Below are 12,198 nucleotides of genomic sequence, written 5' to 3' on the forward strand. Positions count from 1 at the left end.
ATCAAAAGGAATTTTCGGCGCCGTTGCCGAGGAGGATTTTCAACATATACCAGGTTCCTAATCGCAAATGTCATCTCCTCATAATTTACATTATTTTCCATTTGCCTCTCGTTTTCCTCTACCCCACTTCACAAAAAATTGTCGTTTTATTCGCCTCTTTTTTCCGTTTGCCGTTTTCTTGACGGATCTGTTTTTGAGTGCAATCTTGTTGTGTGGTCATCATGACTCAAGAGAAGACCAAGTTACGTGATTTTCCAAATACCAACAACAATGATTTTTTGGCACTCCGATTGCTCCTTCCGCCACTAGTGCGGAGTCTTGTGATATTAATACTGCTTTGTTAAATCTTGTTATGAAAGATCAATTTTCCAGTACTCCTAATGAGGATGCCGCTTCCCATCTGAATACCTTCGTGGAATTATGCGATATGCAAAAGAAAAAATATGTGGACAATGATGTGGTGAAGATGAAAGTATTTCCATTTTCTTTGCGTGATTCTGCAAAAATTTGGTTCTCTTCTTTGCCTCGCAATAGTATCGATTCTTGGAATAAATGCAAAGATGCTTTTATGACTAAGTATTTGCCGCTCGCAAAAATTATTTCCCTTAGAACCCAAATCATGAATTTCAAGCAACTTGAACATGAGCATGTTGCACTTGGGAAAGGATGAAAATGATGCTAAGGAATTGCCCAACTCATGGGTTAAATCTTTGGATGATCATACAAAAAAATTATGCGGGTTTGAATTTGTTTCTCATAATCTTTTAGATTCCATCGTGGGTGGTACTTTTATGGAAATTACTTTGGGTGAAGCCGCCAAATTGCTTGATAATATCATGGCAAATTATTCACAATGGCATACCGAAAGGGCTCCTACTAGTAAAAAGGTAAATTTGGTTGAAGAAATTTCTTCTTTGAGTGAAAAAGTTGATGCTCTTATGAAATTGGTTGCTAGTAAAAGTGCTCCTATTGACTTTAATGATATGCCTTAGTCTACCTTGATTGAGAAAAATATTGATGCCATAGATGTGAATTTTCTCTCTCGAAATAATTTCAATAACAATGCTTATAGAGGTAGTTTTAATCCTAGGCCTTTTCCTAGTATTTACTCTAATAATTATGGTAATTCCTATGGAAATCATTCTTACAATAATAATAGGAACACCTATGAACTTGAGAACAATATTAAAGAATTTATCAATACGCAAAAAGTTTTCAACACTTCCATAGAAGAAAAGTTGAGTAAGATTGATGATTTGCCTAGAAGTGTTGATAGAATTCCTCATGATGTGGAAAATCTCAAGATGAAAATTTTTGTGCCTAAAGTAGATGAATCAATCAACTCTCTTTATGTTTCTATGGATAAAAGTAAGAAAAGAACCGCTATGCTTAGAGCTAAAAGTGAGTTTTTAGAAAAAGCGTTTTCTAGTGATTTCTTTCGCAAAAGTGATGAAGATCTTAAAATGATTGGTGTTTCTTATATTGATTCCATGTTTAGTAAAGTTAACATTGATGAAAAAGGGACTGGAGAAGAGTCAACTTTAGCTAGAAGGCGTCCCAATATTTCGGAGGGTGAAAATCTTGTTGATAAAATTGATAAAAGTGGGTTTGAAAAGGTCAAAACTTTAGCTAGTGATGTTCCCACTCTTTTGGATTACAAAGACTTTAATTATGATAGTTTCTCTTTGATTGATTGTATTTCTTTGTTGCAATCCATGATAAATTCATCCCATGCTTATGAACAAAATAAAGCTTTTATTAAACATATTGTTGATGCTATGATGAAAGCTTTTAAAGAAAAATTGGAATTAGAAGTTTCAATTCCTAAAAAATTGCATGATGAGTGGGAACCTACTATCAAAGTCAAGCTTAATAATTATGAATGTTTTGATTTGTGTGACTTGGGTGCTAGTGTTTCTACAATTCTGAAATCTTTATGTGATGTGCTTGGTCTTACCGATATTGAATCATGTTCTTTGAATTTGCACTTGGTGGATTCTATTATTAAAAAGCCTATGGGAAGAATTAATGATGTTCTTATTCTTGCAAATAGGAATTATGTGCCCATATATTTTATTGTTCTTGATATTGATTGTAATCCGTCTTGTCTTATTATTCTTGGTAGACCGTTTCTATGCACTACGGGTGCCATGATTGATATGAAAGAAAGCAATATTAAGTTCCAATTTCCTTTGAGGAAGGGTATGGAACACTTACCTAGAACAAGAATTAGGCCACAATATGAATCAATCATGAGGGCATCTTATGGATCTCGAACCAAAGATGACAAAAGTTAGATCCGTGCTTTATGCATAGCTAAGCGCGTAAAACTATAGTGCTTGTTGGGAGGCAACCCAATGAATAAAATTTATTTTTACTTTTTGCTTCCTGTTTTTAAGTGTTAGCACAACTATGCTACTGTTATGATTGTGCTTTTTATGTTTTAATTAGTGTTTGTGCCAAGTAAAGCCATTAGAATCTTCTTGGGTGATAGTTGTTTGATCTTGCTGAAAAAACAATAACTTTTGCGCTCGCAAAAATAATTCTTATTTTTAACCAGAGAGCGATAAAATACCCATTCCTCTTGTAGTAGATCAATATACAAATTTCTCAGGCCGTCCTAATTTTTCAGAATTTTTGGAGTTACAGAAGTATTCGAAATAGTCAAATTGCTACAGACTGTTTTGTTTTGACATATTCTATTTTCTTTGCGTTGTGTGCTTGTGTTGATGGCTCTATGGTTTTTGTCGTGGAATTATCACGGCAGATGTCCTAGTGTGAAGACTTAGTCATGGAGCCATCGCAATGTAGTTAGCTTAAAGGGGTTAAAGCGGACAAAGGACGCATGGAGTTTATACTGGTTCGGCCCCTTGCGGTGAAGGTAAAAGCCTACTCCAGTTGTGATGGGATTGCTAGGGTTTCGATGACCAGGGAGCGAATACGCTTTGCCTGGTTCTCGAGATGTTGTTTCTTGTCCTTGAACCAGCTCCGGATCGTCCCTTTATATACACAGGTCGACGCCCGGCGGTTTACAGAATCCCGGCCGGCTCATAAACGTGTCCGGCTCGGTTTCTGCCCTTTCCTATCTTACAACACAAGTTACACACCATATGGCGGTTTATGTCTACGGGCCCTAATCCGCCTTCGGGCCCTGGGCCTTTAGATATCTATAATAAAGCAGCATGCTCCTTGTCTTCATGGGCTTCAATATGGATAACTCCTTATGGGTATAACCCGGCCCCTCCTGGGCGGTTTATACTCAGTAGTTATATCCCCAACATTAGGCCCCAGATTGATTTGAACCTGTTCATGTCAATCTTCAACACTTTAGGAAAATTTCTTCTTCAACACCTTCGAGTAAACCTTGTAATCCGCCATGATGTCAACTTCCAGGATTATAATAAACCGCCATGATTTCACCTGTTCATTAAAAAACCGTATATACCTTATTTTTATTAATGAGCCTCTGAAAATCGAGGCGAAAACTCTGTCACATATCCATTTTTTGGGATCCTCTATTCCCGTGCCTATCGCTTATCCCTTCGTCTTATAAATAGGGCCGAGGGTCCCTTTGCTTTTCTCCCCTTGCCTCTTCGTCTTTCTTCCACCTCGCGTTGCCTCAATACTCGAGCGCTGCCACCGCCGTCAACCTTCGCGACTGCCCCAACAACGGCCACTGCATCAACCTGATTCGACCAGATTTTCATCTACACGCCTCCGCAATCAACAGCCCTGGTGAGTCTTTATTTGCTCTTTCCCATAGATCCTGTTTAGGGTTTCTGCGAGTTCATCGAAGCTTAGTGTTTTTCTTCCCTGTTCTTCTCCATAGCTTAAATGGCGAGCTCAGATCTGATATTTTCCTGTGCAGCCGTAGTTATAGTTCCCTTTTTCATCATTTGATCATCCTCTTCGTATATAAAAATCTCATCTAGACCTAATGAACTGCTCAAGCACCTGTATTTTAGGCCTGAATATACTTTGATTTGCTGACATGCTGCAGATCTGAAATTATCATATCAATCTGTGAAACCTATTTTTCCATCACTCGGTTATTTCAGACCTGTATCTTCCATACTAAAGTAGGCGGTTTAACTTTTAGAAAATAACCTGCAATATACCATTAGCCCCCTTGTAAACCGCCAATCTCTTTATCATTTATAATAGCATCAACCTCACTTTTAACAATTTTGCATGCATGAATACCTTTTGTCTCTTAACCTGCAATGCTTTATGCTTGTCAACCACGAATCTTAAACCGGCACAAACCTTCCTTCAGGTTGTCTAAGAAATGGCCAAGACTTTTTATGCTTGTAACTGGGTTCCATCCTGGATTACGGAAGAAGATCTGAAAGGATGTGTTATAATTGCCGCTTTACCAAAATAGAGTGAAATCCACTGGCAAGCCCGCGGTCCAGAAAATCCTCCTGAGCCCAAGGATGGCGAGATAGTTCTGTTTGTTGATCATCTGAATCGTGGCTTTAAACCTCTCGGATTAAGGTTTTTTCGTGATGTGCTTGCTAGCTTACAGATCCACCCTCTAGATATTGGACCTAACTCTGTGTCCAATATTTGTAATTTTCAAGTGTTTTGTGAGGCTTATCTGTAAGAAGAACCGACCGTTGAACTGTTCAGGGACTTTTTCTATTTGAACCGCCGTACTGAATTTGTAGATGGGCCCAACACTGAACTTGGCGGTGTTTCAATTCAGAAAAGGAAAGATGCCAGTTTCCCTCACGCAAGCATCATAGTCACCCTAAGGATTGGAACCAGACTTGGTTCTATTGCAAAGATACTTCCCCTGATGATGAGAATCCTCTGCCGGGTTATTGTCCTCACCGACTTACCAATACACACCCATTTCCCCAAGGCTGACTGCAAAAGAATGGGCCAAGTATGCACCACAACTTGCCAAGCTCAGAGCCTTTGTGGCTAATGGTCTGACATGAATTGACTTTGTTCGTTGCTGGATATCTTGGAGTATTTTGCCTTTAAGCCGCCGCCCCGGTTTAATGTGCGAATACACAAGGGACTTGAAAGATCCTCAACGACATACTGACATTTAGTTAACTAATGCTGAAATCACTGAAGCTGTTAAAAAGATACTGGATGAATCAGTGGCTGTCTGTAGCCAAACAGGGCTAAGTCCCTTCTTCATTTTGAATAAACCGCCAGCTGTAAGAATTGCTTAACTCCTGTTTGTACCTGATATTCTTAACTCTTTTTTATAACCTTTGTCAATCTTTTAACAGGGTGACGACCCATTTTGGAAGAAGAAACCTCAGGATAAACCGTCCAAGACCCCTCGACCCAAGACAAAGGTCATCAAAAAACCTGCCAAGAAGAAAGCAGCTGAATCCACCGGGATGAACTTCGACGAGGATCTTGATAATCCGGACTCAGAGGTAGAACTTGATTCTCTTGGTTCATTTTTCATACACCTCATTGACAATGACCCTTATCAGGAGGACGCTGAAGCTAGTCAGGCTGATGATGTAGAGGTAATTATTCTTTCCTCTAGTTTAGATCCTCAGCCAACACAGAAAACCCGTCAAGCAAACCGGAAAGTAAAATTTGCACACCCTCTAGCTTATCTGGACCCCAACTTTCTTTTCAAGAAACAACAGCATGAAGCTCGCCGCACAACTCGGTACAGCGGCCATGTAGTTACTTCAGTCGGTTTACCGAACACTCCAACCCGGAAACGTCGATCGGAGGTATCATATATTTCTCATACTCCTTATCCCAAGGCGGGTTATTTCAGGCAACCTCTTAATCTGTCTGATTCAAACTATCAGGGAACACCTCATTCATCATCCAGCGAGTCAAAGGCCACACAACTCCCTCCTCTCAAGACTATTCCTGGGTGAGCACTTTTAAACTTAACTCTTGACGCTTTATACTTGTTTGTTATACTAACCTTTATGTCTTTTCCTTTCAGAGCCAAGGCCAGGCCCAACAAAAAGGCCAAATTGAATAAACCGGCTGATGATAACTCGGCCACTAAACCGGAACAGATCCCAGAACAATTTGATCCGAATACTGACGCTATACATGATGATCCAACACCAGAACATCATGAAACCTTTGCTGAACCGATGGAAGATGATCCCACCGGCCATGCTACCGACCCGCCAAGTCCGGCTAAAGCTGCCGACAAACCGCCAAGCCCAGCCAAAGCGGCTAATGACCAATCAGACGATGTCATTGTCACTGGCGTCGGCCACACCACCCCTGGCAATCCTATCGCTTTATCAAAGCATAGTGCCATGGAAGAATTTTCTGCTATGGATGAGGGCAAGTGGAAAACAGATTTAACCAGCTATGCCCACTCAACGCCCAAGAGATTCATTCCGGCTTCTTAAACCGCCTGTATACAAGGCGCGACTAAGAAGCCGGTTTAGTGGGCCTGATGAAGGAGCGATATGAAGTAAACACTGTTAACTCTTCATAATTATTTCTCTTGTGTCCAATTTCTAATATCAACTCCAACAGCCCCCAAGGACCGGTTTATGATATCAATGTGAACCGGGACTTTGTAATACTTCAACTTTGCCTGCGTAGCCCCCAAGGACTTTAAAGTATGAATCTTGCAATTTTTGCTTGTGTAGCCCCTAGGGACCGGTTTATACCTTTAGGATGAATCGGTACCTTTCTGTCATGAAGCTTCCAAAATTCTTGATAACCATCTTTGTAAACCGACTGAGGAAGAAAAATCCATAACTTTGACTTGAGCAAATATACATTAGCCCCCAAGTGCCAAGTGTATAACTTGTTATGTTCTTGGGAATTAAAATGTCAATTGATAAAAGCCATATGCATTAGCCCCCAAGTGCCAAGTGTATAACCTGTTATGTGCTTGGGACTTCAAATATGCACTACTAACTCATTAAATGTCTCTTGCAGGCTGATCTGAGCCAAAAAGAATCTCAAATCGCCGACCTTCAGGAAAATATTAAGTCCCAGCAAGCAGAAACTTCCAAGGCTAAAGAAGAGCTGGCTGGCACTTTAACAGCCATGGAACAACTGACACTACAAAAAAAAGACACATCTGTGACATTTTGGGCCGAACGAAAAAAAATTCTGTCATACATATGACACTTCTATGACGATAATTGTGACAAAACCTGGTATCATCATAGATGTGGTGGGCTCCTACTTCTATGACAAAAAATCATGACAAAAATGGGCTTTTCATCCTGGGCGGGCCGGAGACGCAGCTGCATGACATTCTTTGGGCCATCCATGACAGAAAAAACCATGCTAGAAGCGAGGGGAGGGAAATTTCGGGGAGTTCCCGGTTACGGTGGGAGGTCAGGGGCCGAGCGATGTGCGCTTCTCTCGTACACGTACGCGCGTGTGTGCGAGGCGTTGGTTCTAACTGAACCCGAGCGAGGCGTTGGGCTCTAATTGAACCCGAGCGATTGCACTACAGGCTACGCGTTACTAAACCCGAGCGATCAATTGATGGCTGTTAACTGAACCCGATCAAGCGATTCCTTCTCTACTGCTGCTAACTGAAGCCGATCGATGCTGCCTCTGGATGAACAATGAGCATTGCAGGGGGGGTGGATGAAAAGTTCCCGGTGGGGGTGGATGAACAGGACCCCGTGGTGTTGCCTCTGGATGAACAGGACCCCGATCGATCGAGCCAGTTGGGGCTGGATGAACAGGACCACCCCGTGGAGGGTAGGATGAATAGTAGACGGTGGAGGGCAGAATGAACAGTAGCCCGTTCAGGGGTGGTTGAACAGGAGCCCGTGGGAAGGGCTGGTTGAACAGTAGCCGGTGGAGTAGCGCGCGGTGGAGGCTGGATGAACAGGAGCCCGTGGATGAACAGTCGTGGGTGGAGGCTGGAGGTCGACGGTGGATGAACAGTAGCTCGTGGAGGCTGGAGGGGGTCGACGGTGGAGATGAACAGTATCCCATGGAGTCCCGTTTTGCGGTACGCCACACCCCTCCCGATGAACAGGACCCCCATTTCGACAGTAGCGCTCCAACACAAGTCTGTTTCGTCCGTTTTGCAGTACGCCACACACCTCCCGATCAACAGGACCTCCGTTTCGACCGTAGGAGGTCCGTTTCCTCCGTTTTGCGGTACGCCAGACCCCTCCCGATGAACAGGATCCCATTTCGAACATGGCCGGTCAAACAGAAGGCCGTTTCCTCCGTTCTGTGGTACGCCAGGCCTCGTTTCCATCGCCTGTTCCGTCCAAGCCCTCCCGATGAACACGATGCATTCCGTTGCCTCCCCATGAACACGACGCATTCCGTTGCCTTCCCATGAACACGACGCATTCCATTGCCTCCCCATGAACACGATGACGATGTTGTTTCTCCGTTCCGACCCAGACATGTACACGAGCCCTGGCCGTACGTATGCGCGAGTAGGCGTTCGAGACCCCGCCCGTATGTACACATACGTGGCCGTATTTTCTTTCTTGCACCCTGGCCGTTGTACGTACGTGTACATGCTACGTGCGCGCCTCTACTACGACACGTGCGAGCCTCTACATCCACTAGTATATATGTACGTACACGTTCGCGACCAGAATGACAACGCTACGTACGCTTCGACCAGGTGGGTCCCGACTATCAGGCACTTCCTTGCGTGCGAAGATGTATCTGGTGGGTCCCAGCAGTCAGGGGCAAACGTTTTTTTCACGAAATATGGTGGCCCGTCCGGTGGGTCCCTGCTGTCAGGTGGAGGAATAATTATTTTGCACGTAATAAGGAGGCACTTCCTTGCTGCGGCCGTGGACCCAGCTGTTAGCCTCTCCACGTATAGTCCACGTCCGATGGAAGTCGTTCCTTGACCATGTTGACCACGGCGCGCCGAGAGCACGAGGGTGGTGGACGACGGCGAGGCCTAGGAAGGGGACGACACGGAGCCAGGGAAGACGCGGCAGTGGATGCCCACGCATAGAGGAGTACGAGGGTTCACTGGTTCGCTGCGGTGTGAGGCTGTCGTTGCCGCACAATAACAGGGGGTGTGGGTGAGTAGAGGGATGGCCTGGCCAGCGGTGGGAGTAGTAGGGGCGGTGAGGCCTCCGCCGCATCGCAGCCGGCCACGGGAGGCAGGAGCATGAGGCATGACCGGCGCTGGTTTGGGCGGCTGGAGCAAGAAGACCAGAGGTTGAAGAAGCACTACGGCCGTTGGATGGACATCGTATGGTCACTGGAGCTAGAATTGTGCATATTGACTAAGTTGACAAAGCCCTCCGTCCCCGTCAACTTAGTAGGCCCACAAGTCAGCCTCCCACCAAGGTGGGTCCCAGCTAGCAGGGGATATTCATTTTTTGTGCGTAATAAGGAGGCACTTCCGGTGGGTCCGAGCTGAGAGCAAGGGGAATGTTTTTTTCGCGAAATACGGTGGCCCGTCGGGTGGGTCCCAGCAGTCAGGGGCAAATGTTTTTTTGCGATATACCGGTGGGCGTCCCGTGGGTCCCTGCTGTCAGGTGGAGGAATAATTATTTTCTGCGTAATAAGGAGGCACTTCCTTGCGGCTGCCGTGGATCCAGCTGTCAGCCTCTCCACGTACAGTATTCTTCCAATAGAATTCGGTCGTTGACCACATTGACCATGCCGCTCCGACAGCACCACGGCGGTGGACGACGGTGAGGCCTAGGAAGGGGACGACGCGGAGCCGGGGAAGATGCGGCAGTGGATGCCCACGCGGAGAGGAGTACGTGGGTTCACTGGTTCGGCTGCGCTGCCGTCGCCGCAGAATAACAGGGGGTGTGGGTGAGTGGAGTGGAGGGATGGCCTGGCCAGCGGTGGGAGTAGTATGGGGGAGGTGAGGCCTCCGCGGCAGCACAGCCGGCCACGAGAGGCAGGAGCAGGCGGAACGACTGGCACTGCTTTGGGCGGCTGGAGCAAGAAGACCAGAGGTTGAAGAAGCACTACGGCCGTTGGATGGACATCGTACGGTCAGTCGAGCTAGAATCGTGCATACTGACTAAGTTGACAAAGCCCTTCGTCCCCGTCAACTTAGTAGGCCCACTATACTGGGTCCCAGCTAGTAGGGGGAGTATTCATTTGTTTGTGCGTAATAAGGAGGCACTTCCTTGCGTGCGAAGATATATCTGGTGGGTAAGAGCTGTCAGCGGCGGTAACACTTTTTTCGCGAAATACAGAGGCTGTTTCGGTGGGTCCCAGATGTCAGGTGGAGGAAATCATTATTTTGCGCGTAATAAGGAGGCATTTCCTTGCTTGCGGCCGTGGACCCAGCTGTTAGGCTCTCCACGTACAGTCCACTTCAGATGCATGTCGGTCGTTGACCACGCTGACCATGCCACGGCGAGAGCACCAGGGCGGTGGACGACGACGAGGCCTAGGAAGGGAACGACATGGAGGCAGGGAAGACTCGGTCGTTGTTTTTGTTTCCCACGCGGAGGGGAGTATGACTGTACGAGGGTTTACTGGTTCGTCTGCCGTCGCCGGAGAATAACAGCAGGTGTGGGTGAGTAGAGGGATGGCTAGGCCAGCGATGGGAGTACGATGGGGCGGTGAGGCCTGCGCGGCAGCACAGCCGGCCGTGGGGAGGAGGGAGCAGGCAGTCCCGCCGGCGCTTGTTTGAGCGGCTGGAGCAGGAAGAGCAAAGATTGAAGAAGCACAACGGCCGTTGGATGGACATCCAATAGTATACAGGCCACCTGTGGAAAGCCTCAAATATGTGGAGAACAACATACAGCCCATCTGCCATTATTTCAAATAATTTACAGCCCATTTTCTAATTCTTACGGGTTTTTTTGGAGCCCATATTCTTTATGTTAGCATTACAACCCATATTGTGGCCACGGTTAAAAAATTATACGAAATTTTGCATATGTCGGTGCGGTCTGAACTGTTTTTAATCCCGAAATTTCGAGTCACATTCAGACTAATTTTGAAAATAAATGTATATCAATATAAAATCCAATAAATTGTCCATGCATAAAAATCAATGCAATTTAAAATCTTGAAATGAAAAAAAAAGATATTTGAAAATAATTGCCGGTTTGATGTGTTTTAAAAATGTACAGCCCATTTCTCATTACTGATAGGCCATTTTCTCGGCCAGCCGAATGAAGCTCTCCTCGTCTTGAAAGATTTGCAGCCCAACAGGCCTGATAAAGCGACTTACTTGACAAATCACAAAAGAACTGGGCTAGCCATTTTCAGAAAGAAAAAAACTACTGGGCTGGTCTGTGGTAAACATAAAAGAAAAGGCTGTCTAGACAGGCCAGAGTGTCCTGCACACCCCAGTTAACACCCTGCTTCTGTCTCAAAAACAAATTAGATAAATGCCACTCCAATTATGGAGATTCATAAAAATGCCACTGCAATTTCCAAACTTTGAAAAATGCCACTGCAATTTTTGCAAACTTTGAAAAACGCCACTGCAATTTGCAAACCTTGAAAAACACCACTCCAGACTTCGAAAAATGCCACTAGAAATGGCATGAAATGGCATTTTTCAAAGTTTGGAAATTGCGGTGGCATTTCTCGGATACACCAGATTTGGAGTGGCATTTATGAAATTAACCCAAAACAAAAATAATTGGACGAGCTGCTGGGTCCCTGGTGTCAGCCGCTCGTTGTGTAATTCTCTCGTTTATTGACTACGTTGACAATGGCATGGGACCCAGATGTCAGAAATCCACTAGGAGGAGCCATTTTTTTATTGGCTTGAAATAAGGAGGCACTTGCTTGCGTACTGCCATGACCTTGGCGGGTCCCTGTTGTCATCCTCTCCACGTACAATCATCTCCTGATTGTGTACGTGTCAACTTGCTAGGCCCACAAGTCAGCCTCTAAACCGTGGAGGACAAATACAACCCATTTTCTCTGCGTACAGTACCAGTTAGTCATGCTTCAAAACTGATCGGCACGCCATTAAAAAAATAAAGGTCGATAACAAATGCGGCACCTCGGGCCAACGCGGCCAGATCACATTTTGCACGAGAAATTACACACCATGTTTCGTTGACATGTGGTCCCGTTCCAACATATCAGTGAGACGACGGCGAGTAGTAGGAGTATTTCCGAATGGACGTGTAGGCCGGGGCGCCTCTTCATGAACCGTGGCAAACTCGCAACCGTCCACAAACTCTTCGCCTTTGCCTCTCGATTTGGAACTGCTGTCGCACGCTCTTCCTCTCCCTCCTCCATTTTCCTTCAACCCTTCACCCTTTCTTCTGCCATTGTTCGATCGTCTTC

The sequence above is a fragment of the Triticum aestivum genome, chromosome 2A, assembly GCF_018294505.1.
Source record: "Triticum aestivum cultivar Chinese Spring chromosome 2A, IWGSC CS RefSeq v2.1, whole genome shotgun sequence".
NCBI classification, from domain to species: Eukaryota; Viridiplantae; Streptophyta; class Magnoliopsida; order Poales; family Poaceae; genus Triticum; species Triticum aestivum.